General features: G+C 34.6%; 1 protein-coding gene across 3 annotated transcripts in view; it reads right to left on the bottom strand.

The window, feature by feature from the left end:
- ORC4 (origin recognition complex subunit 4) overlaps positions 1-16355 on the bottom strand; it is a 96684-nt gene that overhangs the window by 67167 nt on the left and 13162 nt on the right. Inside the window, exon 2 of one of the 3 annotated variants that reach the window (XM_028123796.2) lies at positions 461-522. The exons of the other annotated variants lie outside the window; for them this stretch is intronic. The gene's annotated coding sequence lies outside the window, so the exon portion shown is untranslated. The remainder of the gene's footprint in view (positions 1-460; positions 523-16355) is intronic. 3 annotated transcript variants of the gene reach the window in all.

Below are 16355 nucleotides of genomic sequence, written 5' to 3'. Positions count from 1 at the left end.
TAAAGGAATATTTTCACCCCATTAAACAAAAACTGTTACTGGGAATGACATAACAAATAAAATAGAAGACAAATGCAATCTAAAAAAGGATTAAATATTTATTCATATAAATGTATAAATGCCTCCCTGTATGATAGTTAATGAGAAAACCAAGGAGCACAAAGCTGATAACAAGGATTCTCAATCAACTCAATAAACAAATATTTAGCTAATCAGTACTTATTACAAGGCCCTGGGAAAAGATGAGTATTAAAGTTCGTCTCTATCCTCAAAAGCTAAGTCTGATTGGGAATAAGATAAATGAATATAAAAGTAGAAAAGGCAGTAAAAGTACAAAACAAGAGCTAAAATCACAGATTTAGTAAAGAAAGGGGCCTTAAAGAACATAGAGGCTGCTTTTTATAAGAGGAGAAATTGGGCAGAAAGATTTTTTAAAACCTGCCAAGATCATACAACTTACATATAAGCAGCAGCTGTTACCTCGCTGTTACCTCTAGTGACACCCAATGCAGTGTTGTTAGTCTGAAGTGACATGGAAAAAAAAAAAAAAAAACCTCTGTAAACATTAAAGAGCCATCAAGATCATCACTGGGCTTTTCTTTAAAGGAATAAACATACCAGAATGCATTCTGAAAGAAAATTGTTAGTATCCCAGATGTTCAAGACTGACAATCCAGTTTTTTTCCAAATGTGTACCTGTACAATTTATGTTAATAAACACCTGTATTTTTAAAATAAACTTTAACATTAGAAAGTACTATGTGTTTATCATATGAACTCCGGAAAGCCGATAAGGGGTCATGTGGCTAAGGATCCTTAAGCAAAATGAAATCAGAGAATCCCTGTCCTCGCAAAATCTAACAAAACAAACAAATAATTAAAAAGAAATGTTCTAGGGGGATTACGGGAAGACGGATTATGGAAAGTAGGAAGCACCAGGAATCCATCTCCTCTAGAAAGCAACTGTACAGGACAGAATGTGATATAACTATTTTGGAACTCTAGAGTCTATTTAAGGTTTGTAATATCCAGAGGAAGGCTTGGAAAGCAAAGTGCCATTAATTTTGGTTAATTTCAGCTCTTTGTTCAGTAGCAGCTATCCGTCCCCAACTGAGCCCAATGGGAGGCAGCTATGAACCAGTTACTAGAGAATCTTGCACACTGCTTGTGGTGACAGAATGGATAAAAGGGATCCTGTTGCCCAAATGTCAGGGATTTGTGCTGATGGTGGCTTCTCATCTCAGAGAAACATAGACAGGTTGCCATTGTTATTCCATTTCCTCTTATTGTTCTAAGTCCCTCTTCCTCCTGAGACATAACCTCCATAGGATTTAAAAGGCCAGTGCCCCTTTTCCCTCCCTTCAGTCTTCCTTTTTTTTTTGAGACAGAGTGCTTTTGGGCATGCAGGGGCAGGGGGTTGGGTGCTAAAGAGGTCAGAGGGAGGAAGAATCTCAGGCAGGTTCCATGCCTAGTGCTGAGCCCAGTGCTGAATCCTACATGGGGCTTGATCTCACAATCTTGAGATCATGACCCGAGCCTAAACCAAGAGTCTGACGCTTAACCGAATGAGCTACCCAGGCACCCCTACTCTTCCTCTTTTTGGGAGCCAGAGATTACAGACTAGGATAAAACTGCAAAAATTAGGGTAACTAAAAAGTCATGATGCATGCTCAGGGGAAGGTACAGGCTCACAGACACCTGAGAGACCTTAATTTTATACCTCAAGCTGATCTTTGGCACAGACTCACTACAACAATTAAAAAAGTAAAGTAATAAAGACAAAAAAGCAGCAAACCCTGCATAATGGGGAAATCTGATTTTCAGAGCTACTAAATTACTAGTTTCAAATGACAGTTTTTAAATAGAAAATATCAAGACATACCAAAAAAAAAAAAGTATGCCCCCTAATCCTCATGTTGTTCAAGGGCCAACACTTCTATTTCAAGGGAATAGAGTTTGCGAAGTGACAATGTAAGGAGAAAAAAAATTAATGAAGCTTATACTAGTAACCATGAACAGAAACTAACACTGTAAACCAAAGAAAGCATTTACAAGAGAAAACAGGTGAGAATATGTCCTATTTATTCAGTTTTAACATTGTCCAAGTAGGTCAAAGATACAACAAAGAATTTTTCCTATCCTGCAGATGAATAAGCTCCAAACTAGCTGGTGCAAAATAATCCTCTCAGGTAAAACAAGTATTTAAAGGCTTTTCCTTAAAATAGTTACCTAAAAAATTAGAATTACATTAAACTTAGATAATATTTAATATATACATTGACAATATCTTCACCTGATCTCTTCATTAGCAAGTCATGTCATGTCACTAACAGCAATCTAGGAGCCCTAAGGAAAGAGTGGAAGGTAAGTAAACGATAGGGGTTACAAGCAGTACCACCATATATTTATCCATGTTCAGCTTATTACCATACAACACAGGTATATGCGCCCAGTTGGGTGGAATTAATGAATTCAGCTAACTTCAACTTAAAGGTATTATGAGGTTTTAAATGAAAGTGATATAATTCAGACATTCCAAAAAAACCTGTGGATCTTTCCTGGAATGAAAAGTGGCTGCCTGTCCAAAGCATATTGCTTACAAAAAAAAAAAAAAGGAAGAAAAAAATACTTTATGTAGAACTTTAAAATAAATTTATGAAAGAAACTGATTTTTGAAAGAAACTTGTGCTACGGAGAGAGCATTTTGAAAATGTTTTTATCTCTGATTTTGTGGCTGAAAATGATGTATTACCTATAAAAAAATTCTCATACACAGGCACTTAAAACCAATTATAAAGAGGACTTTCTAAAATATATTCCTACAAAGAGCATGAATAGGCTTTATTATGTCCATTTGTTAAAAATATAAAGACACAACTTTCCAATCATTTTGGAAAAACAATTTACATGAGAAAAAATGAAATTTATTAACAGAATTCCTACAAAATCTGTGTAAAATTGGTGGATGAGACTGAAAATGAAAAACATACATACAAATTATCTTTACTTTTTTCAAGAGCCCTCTTTTGGACAAAACCCTAAAGTTCCAGCACAGAGGAGGTATGACGGAGTATGACTTTGTGACAAGAACTCTTGGTTAAAAAAAAAAAACAAAAAACTCCCTCTGATGATGACTAAAGAAAAGAATATATGCGATATACTATCAACCTTTGTTTAAATTAGGTAAAAGTGATAATACAAATTCTACTACTGTTTACTTAGTGTCTCAGTATGGCTGACATTTTTCAAAGAACAGTAAGAACGGACAAAACGTTAGAACACTGCCTCTCTTCGGTTAGAAAAATGATCTTGATTGGATAAACAGTCAAATAAAATGTAAAACGAAAGATATTTTAGGAGAAATCTGTGGGTGGTTACCACGTTTTGTTATTGTTCTTTGAGATGAAACTGAGGTAAGAATATATTTAAGCTGTTTTTCAGACAGCTAGAATTAGTTTCCACACTTATTTCTTGTCAGTTGGAGTGTTTACACCAAGGGAAAGAGTAAAATGGAATTAAAATAAAGGCTGAAGGGAGACAAATAAGGGACAAAATAGGTATAAACTCCAGGTTTATAGACAAGCAAACATATTCTTAGTACTTTCTAGAAAGATCAGGTGGAAATGTTGTCTATAAAATTATGTGGATTTAGTTAAGTCAACTTGGGGCAGAGTCTCTGGTGAGAAGTTTCCTTGAGCTCCCCAGAGCTGAAGAGTAATCCCAAATAATTGCTTTTTTGTATATGATTTCTAGATAAACTTGTCCACAGTGGGATAACTAGTAACTCCTGACAACTTTATAAAATCTTTTTTTCTCCCGTTTCTTCCCAGTGAATACAGAGGGAACACAATTTACTTAGAAACTCAGATCAAATGAATCCAAAGTTTTAGCATCTTTAGTTTACTTATATAATGACATGCTATTTTCTTCATTGTTATTTTATAATCTCTAATATTTTATAAAATTTATAACGTCTAATACTCAAAACCGACCAAATAATTCACACTGAAAAGTTTGTAATTCTCCAGAAGAGCCATATTCTCTCTTACATCTTAGTTTTCAATACTACATAGCAATGTGCCTGGAACCACCTATACACATGGAGACATATCCACACACATACAAGTGTATATACATGTATATGCACAAACACACATGTGCAGAGATATATACACATACATATCTTTTAGTAAATGTTATTTACTTTGTAAAGTACCTAACAGAGTCCTGACATTAATGAATATGCACCCAGAGTTGTTTTTAATAACACTGGTCGATCAGTAGTCAACAAAATAAGTAAACAATTTCAGTGGGAAAATCGTTAAGTTTGGGGCACCTGGGTGGCTCAGTCACTTAAGCATCCTCCTTCAGCTCAGGTCATGACCCCAGGGTCCTGGGATTGAGCCCCACATCAAGCCCCACATCGGGCTCCCTGCTCAATGGGGAGCCTGCTTCTCCCTCTCCCTCTGCCTACTGCTCCCCCTGCTTGTGCTCTCTCCCAAATAAATAAAATCTTAAAAAAATCGTTAAGTTTAATGACACAAAATCTTCAGGTAAAAAAGGCACTTGCTTATAAGTTATTACAGTATTTATGACTATTGACCATGAAACATCCCATGATGTATAACTATCAATTTTGTATTAGTGTAAAACAAAAAAAATTGAACTTCTTTAAAATACACTAAAATTTATTCACTTCTGAATTATATAGGCTAATGAAAGAGAGGACACATTTGCAAATAATCTGGAAATCCTTTCAGCTTTTAAAATGTATCATATCATTTTACTGGCACTGATTTATCTCATAACTACATCTTAAATATCATACTAGCCAACAGTACTCTATATTCTCTAAGCACATGGTATTTGACTAGAAATATGCTGAATAGGAAGAGGAATGAAAGCTGTGATTCAAAGCTAATGTGTTTACTTGGATGGATAAACAGTATAAAGGCAACAAAGATGTGAATCAATGAAAATATCATTTTTTTGGATGGAGGAAGGTATCATACATTGGACCCAATATTTAAGACCTGGGCACTAAAGTGAGTGAGTAAGAAGAAAGCATATATATATATATAAAGGTTTGTTTTTGAAAAATATATGAGTATACTTTGTACTCATAAAATATAATATTATTCTGTATTGTACTTATAAGAGCAATTACTCCAGGGCATATGTTCATTTAAGAAGAATAATGAATAGAATCCTCCCCACTATTTAGTTTTTTCCTTTTGACATGCTCACAGTTAACCATGTAAATGTAAATATTATATGCTACAACCCCAGTGAATCAATTAGCAAATGTTAATTAAACTACTTTTAGAAGGAAAAAACTGAAATTACTGCCTTAGACAGAAACCACTTAAGAATTTCTAGAAATTATCCCATGTAAACCCAAAATCTTATAATTTACCCTAGAAACTTTACGAACAGTTTGTTGTTTCTAATGAGACTCTTCAGCTTATGCAGGAAACATAAGGAGAACAAATCCCTACAATCTGAGTACTAGGGTCGAGATTATATTCTCCCATTGTGTCTACTAATGAATACTAATGCATACACACTCCCTACCTCTCCATCAACATGCTTAGATAACTTTGTCATGAGAGCTGAAAAATCTCAGTTTAAACATTTATACTGTAATAAGATTTTTTAAAAGGGAGAGATTACCAAAAACGTTTTTTGCTTTAAAAAGACAGCTTAGAATTTTTTCTTACACAATGTTGTACAATACACAGGATAACTTTATCTTTTTGAGACTCCAAACCAGAATTTTCAGTAACTTACATTATTTCTTGTACTGCAGAAGAGCTGTTCATCATGATGACTTTAAGACAATAAAATACACAAAGTGTCTTCATAAAAGTTATAGACTCATTTATTTTTAGCAAGATCATCAAACATAACTCCCTCATTTTCACATATGAAAACATTGAGACACAAATTTACTTACAGATCAGTTACAGAGTCAGATTAAGCACTCAGGTGCAATATATCTACCCTTCTCTGCAACCCACCCCCATCCAACAAAGGTTAACTGATGATCAATTGTGAACAGACAGGTTCAAATATACTGTTTCTATACTGATGTCATTCTTTATACACCTCTTACACTAAATACCATTCTCTGTTCTGAAAAAACTGCTGTTCTTTAACCACTGAGGTAAGGAAAACAACAATAAAAACCACCTTCACTGAAACAAAACTCCCAACAATAAACAAAAGCACCAGTTTAATTAACTGGCTACAGGAGAACTAACACACTCTTCTAGATGAAAAAAGTTCAAATACATCCCACTACTTTCTTTCCTAATTCTCAAATAAGATAAAGCTAGCTCAATATACCATTATTTCCTTGAAAAAGCAGCAGGTAAACAAACACACAATGTCCAAAACTAAATCTGTGGTGCAATCTACTTAATTAAAAAAAGGGTCTTTTCTAAGTAAACACACAAGAAAGCACATGGAGGACTAGGCTTTTCTCCTTTTGGAGGCAGACCACACTGCGTAACTGTGAGACAAACGATTAGGCTCCTGTTTAAGAAAGCTCACTAAGCACATCAGTTTACCTTGACTTCCTTCAAAAATGTCACCGACGTTACAGAAAAAGACAATAAAAAGAACAAATCTATGCCATCAGCAAAGATAAAAAGATGAGATGACCAAAATGTTGAAAAACTTCTGTAAGATATAAAGCACACTGACTACACAAAGAATATTATAACCCAGTATTTGCAAGACTTCTGTAACACATAAGTTTTCTCAGAACTCCAGAATAACCATAAGATCTAAAGCAGGACAACAATCATAAAAGAGATGAGGAAAATGAATGGTAAAGGAGTTTACCAGTCTCTAATTTTGGATACTCAGCAACAGTTCCATTTATCCCAACTGAAGGCCACAACTATAGTTCTCTACATAAAGGGACAGCTTCTTCTGAAGACACCTGGAATAGGCACTGAGGCTTGAGAAGGGGAAATGGTACCCCAGGTAACTTTCTGGCACTAATAAGAGGAGGTCTCATACTCAAAATTCAAGGTTTTCCTTACATCCTAAAAGAAAACTTGGTAATCCCACTTTATTTTAATTAGCTTCCAAAATGGCCCTCAGTGGTTCTTACCTTCTAGTATTTATATCTTTAAGTAATCCCCTACCACGTTACAGAGCTGGCCAGTGTAAACAAGAGGATGTTGTGAAAGTAATGGAGTGTGACTTCTGAGGATAGGCCTTGATTTCACTGAGACCACCTGTTCTGAGGGAAGCCACCTGCATGTAATGAAGACAGTCAGTAAACTCTATGAAGAGGTCCATGTGGTAAGGAACTGAGGCCTCTTACCAAGAGTCAGTAGTAACTTGCCAACCACCTGAGTAAACTATTTTAGATGCAGCTTCTCCAGCTCCTGTCAAGCTTTCAAATGACTGGGACCCAATTAACATCTTGACTATAACCTCATGAGAGCCGAAGAACCACAACCATCTCATCTAAGCTGCTCCTGAATTCATGACCCACAGAAACCCTGTGAAAAAATAAATGCTTGCTATTTTAAACCCCTACTGGTTGCAACTGTTCTGGAATAGTTTTCTAAATGGCAAGAGATAACCAATACATCCTGCTTTAAAATTATATAAAAAAAACACACCCACTAATAGTACTGATAATCCAATTATTAATGTTGAGAATTAATCATAAATATTGTAAATTTTCTCTACCGTAAAGAAAAAAAAATCACAAAATCAAGAGAATGGGACCAAAGTAAAATTTAGAGGAAAATTTAGGAATATTTGTGAGATTAGTCTCTAGCCCTGGTTCCTGGCACATATTACTCCTGAAACTCTTATAATTTCCTCAGTGTGAAGAGCACCAGATGAACTTTTTGTTCAAATATTTGATTTCTGACTCTAGTTGCTACATAGGGCTCCTGAAATCCTTGTAATTTCCTGGTTGATAGGAGTGTCTTTTGTTCTAATGAGGCAACTTTTAGCGGACTCTTGGATAGGTCCTGGATAAGGGCTGGTTACCAGAAGAGTAAGCTATGATTAGAAGCTTAGAATTTTCAGCCCCAATCCCATTCTCTTGAGAAGGGAGAAGAACTGGAAATGGAGATGATGATAGATCATGCCTACATGATAAAGCTTCCACAAAAATCCCAAAAGTACGAATTTCAAAGAATTTCTGGATTGGTGAACACATGGAGATTTAGGGAGAGTGGCATACTCGGAGAAGACATGAAATTCTATACCCCTTCCAACATTCCTTGCCCTATATATCTCTTCCATCTGGCTGCTTCTAAGTTATATATATCCTTTTATAATAAAGTGGTACTCTAATAAGTAAAATGATTCCCTGCGTTTTGTGAAGCACTCAAAAGGAGGGGATTGTTGGAACCTCTGATCTACAGCAGGATGGTCAGAAGAACAGGTGACAACTCCGACCTGTGAACTGGCACCTGAAGTGGTGAGAGCAGGGGAGGTTTGTAGGACTGAGCCCTTAACCTGTGGCATCTGATGCAATCTTCAGGTAAACAATGTCAGAATTCAGGTGAACTGTAGGACATCCAGCTACTGTCTGAGAATTGCATGGTGGTAGTGGTGTGGGGAACACTCCCTCCAACACTTTTGCTGGAATTGGGTACAGAACTACTTGGTATTAAACAAACTTACAAATTTATTATTAAAGAAATTAAATATGCAATCTGCAACATGTAACTTAGAAAACTAAAAACAGGGGCGCCTGGGTGGTTCAGTTGGTTAAGCGACTGCCTTCGGCTCAGGTCATGATCCTGGAGTCCCAGGATCGAGTCCCACATCGGGCTCCCTGCTCGGCGGGGAGTCTGCTTCTCCCTCTGACCCTCTTCCCTCTCATGCTCTCTATCTCTCTCTCATTCTCTCTCTCTCAAATAAATAAATAAATAAAATCTTTAAAAAAAAAGAAAACTAAAAACAGAATTAAAATGAAATCGTGTATGATGAAAACTAAAAGTAGAAAAATGACAAAATAATTATTAATAAGACAAACAGTAAGAAAAGGCAGAAAATGTTTAAAAAAAAAACCAGTGATCACAAAAGAAATGGGAAGTGTGCTCAAAAATATACCAAAAAATAACCATAGCACCAAGGAGTTTTGAAATTTAATTTTTAACCAAACATTCAAAAAAGAAGTTGAAAGGGATTTAAACAATTCCAATATATAGAAAAAAAAATACAAGCCTTTGGACTTTATTCTATGTACCTGATATAACCTTTGTTAATAAAACCAGACAAAGGGCAAAAAAAAAAAAATCATTAGAGATATATGGCTCACACAGAATTCATAAACAGAATCAAGGATTCTGGATCAAATATTTACTAGATAAAAGCCTAATAAAATATAGTATCTTTTAGAAAGCTAAAAATCTGGTTCTTTAATTTATAATAGGATAGGTCTCAAAAACCCACCATAGTGTTACAAATAAAACCATGAACAATATATCTGCTATTACTACTAATAACTAATATTATTCTAGAGAAATCAGGTAACAACAACAAAAATCCCACTAGTACAATTTTATGTGGTTCCTATATATTAAAGGAGTTTAAACTCTACTTTTCTTCAACATAAAAAAAGTTAAACTGCAAGATTCCTTCAATCTGCAAAATGCTAAGATTTAGTACCCCGTTTTAACCATTGAAACAATGTGTTTACATACACTTTGTTAAACTACAAATGTTTATTGATGAAAATATACATATTTCTTAATCAGAGATTATTTTGTCAAGAATCTGTAATGAGCTCTTATTTCAGTGACTGACTGTGGCACCCTGTATCTGTATTAATATAGTGAACTAAAAAGTTCCATTATTTAACATCCCACTGCCTTATTAACTACCATAAATGGGAAAATTATTAAGTGTTATTCTAAAGTTAATACAAATTCACTTAGATAATGATAAAAGGAACAATCCAACAAGAGAATATAATAATTGTAAATATTTAGGCACCCAATACAGGAGGATCTAAGTACATAAACTAATAACAGACACGAAGAAGAAATTAACAGGACTAAGACTAGATGGACCTCACAGATATATACAGAACACTCCAATCAAAACCAGCAGAATACACATTATTTTCAAGTGCATATGGACTTTTCTCCAAAACAGATCACGTGTTAGGCTACAAAACAAGTCTCAATTCAAAGATTAAAATCATATCATGCATCTTTTCCAACCACAACAATATGAAAAAGAAATCAGAAGAAAAAATCTTGAGAATACAAATACATGGAGGCAAAATAACATGCTACTAAACAATGAATGGGTAAACCAAGAAATCAAAGAGAAAAATAATACATGGAGAGAAATGAAATTGAAAACACAACATCCACACCTTTAGGATGCAGCAAACTGTTCTAAGAGGGAAGTTATAACAATAAAGGCCTATCTCAAGAAGCAAGAAAAATCTTAAGCAATCTAACCTGAGACCTAAAAGAGCTAGATGAAGAATGAACAAAGCCCAAAGTCAGTAGAAGGAAAAAAATAATAAAGATTAGAGTTGAATAATGGAAATAGAGACTAAAAACACAATAGAACAGATCAATGAAGCCAGGAGGTGGTTCTTTGAAAAGATCAATAATAATGACAAACCTTTAGCCAGACTCATCAACAAAAGGAGAAGACTCAAAATCAGAAATGAAGAATAACTGACATCACAGATATACAAAGGATTATAAAAGATTATGAAAAATTATATACCAACAAATTAGACTACCTAAAAGAAATGGATAAATTCCTAGAAACATATAATCTACGAAAACTGAATCAGGAAGAAAGACAATCTAAACAGATCAATTACCAACAATGAAATTGAATTACTAACCAAAAAAAATCCCAACAAAAGTCCAAACCCAGGGACACACGCCTGGATGGCTCAGTCGATGGAGCATCAAACTCTTGGTTTTGACTCAGGTCATGAGCTCAGGGTCATGAGATGGAGCCCTGTGTCAGGCTCCCCACTCAAGGGCAGAGTTGGTTGGGATTCTCTCTCCCTCTGCCCCTCCTCCTGCTTGCATGCATGTGCTCTCTCTCTCTAAAGTAAATAAATAAATTCTTAAACAACAAAAAAAAAAAGTCCAAGAGATCACTTCAGAGGTGAATCATACCAAACATTTAAAGAAGGCTTAATACTATTTTTCTCAAACTATTCCAAAAAGGAGAAGAATAACCAAATAAAGGCACTACAAAAAAAAGAAAATTACAAGTTGATCTCTCCGATGGACACGGTAACAAAAAACCTCAACAAAATAATAGCAAAACAAATCCAACAATACATTAAAAAAAAAAATCATTCACCATGACCAGGTGGGATTTATTTCAGGGATGCAAGGGTGGTTCAGTATTTGCAAATCAATCAACATAATACTTATTGACAAGAGAAAGGATATAAACCATATGATCATCTCAGTAGATGCAGAGAAAGCACTTAACAAAGTACCACATCTAGTAATGACAAAAACTCTTAACAAAATAGGTTTTAATTTAACACATCTCAACATAATAAAAGCCATATATGAAAAACCCACACCTAATATACTCAATGGGGAAAAACTGAGAGCCCTCCCTCTCTAAGGTCAGGAACAAGACAAGGAAGTCCACTTTCACCAATCTTATTCAACATAGTGCTGGAAGTCCTAGCCACAGTAATCAGATAAGGAAAATAAATAAAAAGGTATCCAAATTGTTAAAGAAGTAAAACTTTCATGATTTCAGATGAGGAAAATAAATAAAAGGTATCCAAATTGTTAAAGAAGTAAAACTTTCACGATTTCAGATGAGGAAAATAAATAAAAGGTATCCAAATTGTTAAAGAAGTAAAACTTTCACTATTTGCACATGACATGGTATTACATATAGAAAACCCTAAAGACTCCACCAAACTGGAACTGATGAATGAATCCAGTGAAGTGAGAAAATACAAAATCAACATACAAAAATCTGTTGCATTTCTATACACTAATAATGAAGCAGCAGAAAGAGAAATTAGGAAAACAATCCTATTTACAAACACCAGGATAAATAAAATACCTGGGAATAAAGTTAAAGTGTTATGATGAAAACCATAACATACTGATGAAAGAAACTGAAGACAACACAAATTAAAAGATATTTCATGCTCACAAACTGGAAGAACTAATACTGTTAAAGTGTGCATACTACCCAAAGCACTCTACAGATTGAAAATCCCTATCAAAATACCAATAGCATTGTTCACAAAACTAGAACTAATACTAAAATTTGTAGGAAATCACAAAAAGATCCTGAATAGCCAAATCAACTTTGAGAAAAGAACAACAAAGCTGGAGATATTACATTCCCAGATTTCAAGGTATACTACAAAGCTGCAGTAATCCACAACAATACTGCACAAAGACAAAAGATCAACAGAACAAAATAGAAAGTCTAGAAATAAACCTATTCTTTTAGAGTGAATTAATCTATGACAAAGGAAGCAAGAGTATACCATGGGGAAAAGACAGTCTCTTCAACAAATAGTGCTGGGAAAACTGGACAGCTACACGCAAAAGAATGAAACTGGATCACATTTTTACACCAATATACAAAAATAAGATCAAAATGGATTAAAGATCTAAATGGGAGACCTGAAAGCATAAAATTCCTAGGAGGAAACGCAGGCAGTAATTTCTTTCACATTGGCCATAGAAACATTTTTCTAGACATGTCTCCTCTGGCAAGGGAAACAAAAGCAAAATTAAACTAGTGGGATTACACCAAAATAAAAAGCTTTTGCACAGCAAAGAAAACCATCAACAAAATTAAACAACAACCTACTAAATGGGAAAAGATATTTACAAATGATGTACCTGATGAAGGATTAATATTCAAAATATATAAAGAACTTACACAACTCAACACCAAAAAAACACAATCCAATCTAAAAAGTAGGCAGAGGACCTGAGTAGTCATTTTTCCAAAGACATTCAAATGGCCAACAAACACTGAAAAGATGCTCAGTATCACTAATCATCAGGGAAATGCAAATTAAAATCACAATGAGTTCTCACTTTATACCTGTCAAAATGGCTAAAATCAAGAACACAAGAAACAACAAGTATTGGAGAAGTTATGGAGAAAAAGGAACCCTCATGCACTGCTGGTGGAAATGCAAACTGGAGCAGCCACTGTGGAAACAGTATCGAGGTTCTTCAAATAATTAAAAATACAATTACCAAATGATCCAGTAATTGCACAACTAGGTATTGACCCAAATACAAAACCTCTAATTTAAAAAGATATATGCATCCCTATGTTTACTGCAGCATTATTTACAATAGCCGAGATATGGAAGCAATCCAACGGTCCATCCACAGACGAATGGATAAAGAAGATGTGGTGGACATATAAATGGGAATATATATACATATATAATGGAACATCACTCAGCCATGAAGAAAAAGTGAGATTTTGTCATTTGCAGCAACGTGGATGAACCTAGAAGATATAACACTAAGTGAAATTAAGTCAATCAGAAAAAGACAAATACTATTAAGACCTCACTCATATGTGGAATTTAGGAAACAAAACAAAGAAAAAAAGAGACAAAAAACCAAACTCAAGTACAGAGAACAAACTGGTGGTTGCCAGAGAGTAGGTGGGTTGGGGGAATGGGTAAAATAACAGAGATTAAGACTATACTTATCTTGATGAGCAATGAGAAAGGTACAGTGCTGAATCATGTTATACACCTGAAAGTAGTAACTATATGTTAATTATACTTGAACAAAAAAAAACTTAGGAAGAGAACAAAGTAAATTTCATCTTTAAAATGTAGTTCTTTCTCATTCAAACTAAATTTAAAAAGATCAAATGATATCATTTTTGGCATACAAAATTAAAATGCCTGAGTTAAGACAATACTCTGTATTGGTGAGGTTGTGGATAATGGAAGCAACACAGAATGACAGTACAAACACATACTATTAGAAAGCTCAATTTTATACAGACTTCAATCCTGCAATTCCACTTCCAGGAATTTACTCAAAAGAAATAGTTTCAGACATACACAAACGTCCAGCTATAAAAATGTTTAATGTATCTTTGATTATAAAAAGGAAAATTAAATATCCAGTGGTAGGAAGCTATGTTATGATACACACACAATGAAAGAGAATTACTCTTCAACTATAATCTTGACTAATTTAATTTTAAAATCAACAACAAAAACAGGACGTTTGTTCAAAAAGGATCAAGGCTTTCTGTCCAGCATTTCAGGAGCTTGGAGGTTGAAACTCCTGTCCTCACAGCAAGAAAAAACCTGAATGAACTGAAAAAACAACTCTTCTTAGATCTGTAAGAATAAGGTCATAGGGCAAACTGTTTCTTCCAATATTAGACATACAAAGGCACATAGAATCACAGCCTATTGGAGAAGCCCAGGAACAGATACTGCACTGGAGGCAGTTTCAAAGCATGAAAACTTAAAATGCAACAGACAAATTGCTGGAGGCTCAATGTTGATTAAGAGTTAAAAACTCCAGGAGGGCCCAGTCTTAGAGAAGACTCCACACTTTTCTGAGTTTTACCTCCAGGAACCCTACTAGGTTTGCAACAAGGATCAAAAAAAAATTCCCTCCTGTTTCAACAGGGATAAGGGAAAAACAGTCAAACTGAAATACATCTAGAGCATTCTGTTCTCCTTAACAAGGCTTGCCCACAAAGCAGGTTATTTCACCAGAGTCAAACTGACCTGGGGAAGGGAAATACCCAACTCCAGCCCCTTCTTGCCTTCCTGACTCACCTAAAAGGGGTAATGTGTATCTATGGTGGGGGGAAGCTGAGAAGTACCTGTAAAGGTCATAGTCCAGGGGCACAGACTCTCTAACACACAAAACAAAACTGAGACATAATTATTGGAATTTATAATGCTTCCCTTCCCCCAACATCTTACTACCACATTAACAGGGCTCCTGTATTAAAGCAGCGGTTTACAAGTGAAAAGAACAATTCTCAGATCCTGTTTATGAAATCTCTAGGGAATTCCAAAGAAAACGATAGAAACAAAAACAAAAACACACGAGGAAATTTTAGCTTCTGACACCTATGGGTACAGAAAATAAACATGGCCTAACTTTAAGCTGAATAAACACAAAAATCTCCCCTTTACCTCAGTTCTTTATATACATCACTTCTGGTTTTCAACATAATGTTACAAGACATACTAAAAGGAAAAAAAAAACATGGCTTGAAGAGACAGAATGAGACTCAGACGTGACAAAGATTTTAGAATTAACAGACTGGGAGTATAAAACAACTATGACTAATATGTTAAGGACTTTAATGGAAGAAGCAGGTAACCTGCAATTACAGATGGACATTTTAAGCAAAGTAAAATTTCTAAGAACGAATCAAAAGGAAATACCAAAAATAAAAAAACACTAAAAGAGAAATAAAGAATATTTTGATATGCTTAACAGTATAGAAATGACTAAGAAAAAAATGTCATAAGGAATAGGAGTAAGAAATTACAAATACCCTGTTACATGGTACTTGTACTAACCATTAAATGGTGTAGTGTTTTTTGAAAATGGGTTTGGATTGCTCATACATGTACACTGCAAACTCTACAACAACCACTGAGAGAAATAAAAAAGTATAATTTTTAGCCTGAGGAGAGAAAGAGAGAGAGAAAAGCCCTGAATGATGTAAAATGCTCAAAACAAGAGAAGGCAGAAAAAGAGTGGAGGACAAAAAAAGAAACAAAGAACAAGAGCAACAAAGGGAAAACAGCAATAAATCTGGCAGCTATTAATCCAACCATGTCAGTAAGGACTTTAAATATCACTGGTCAAAGTAAATACAACAAAAAGAGACTGTCAGAGTAGGTAAAAAAAAAAGACCCAATTATATGTAGTCTCCAAGAAACCTACTTTAAATATAACAAAACAGATGAAAATACAGAGACAGATAAAGATATACACTAATCAAAAGAAAGCTGAAGAAGCTACACTAATTTTGGACAGAACAAATTTCAAAGCAGGCAGACATATCAAAAATAAAGGGTAAAGGATAAAGGAGTTAATTCTCCCACAAGATATAACAATACTTAATGTGTGCATGCCTAACAGAGAGTCAAAACACACAAAATAAAAAAGTGATAGAAATGCAAGAAGAAATTGATGAATTACTCTCATACTTGGAGACATCAATATCCCTCTATTGGTAATCGATAGAAAATCAGGAAAGACACGCCTGAATTGGACAGGACCATCAGTCTAATGGATCTAATTGGTATTTATAGAATACTGCATTCAACAAGAACAGAATACACATTCCTCTCAAGCTCACATGGCACATTCACC

This window comes from Eumetopias jubatus, unplaced genomic scaffold (assembly GCF_037043125.1).
Source record: "Eumetopias jubatus isolate StellerSeaLion01/CBP00866 unplaced genomic scaffold, mEumJub1_p1.0 scaffold_3, whole genome shotgun sequence".
In the NCBI taxonomy this organism is placed as follows: Eukaryota; Metazoa; Chordata; class Mammalia; order Carnivora; family Otariidae; genus Eumetopias; species Eumetopias jubatus.
Note: the sequence above shows the minus strand (reverse complement) of the source record. Positions and strands in the feature narration are given on the sequence as shown.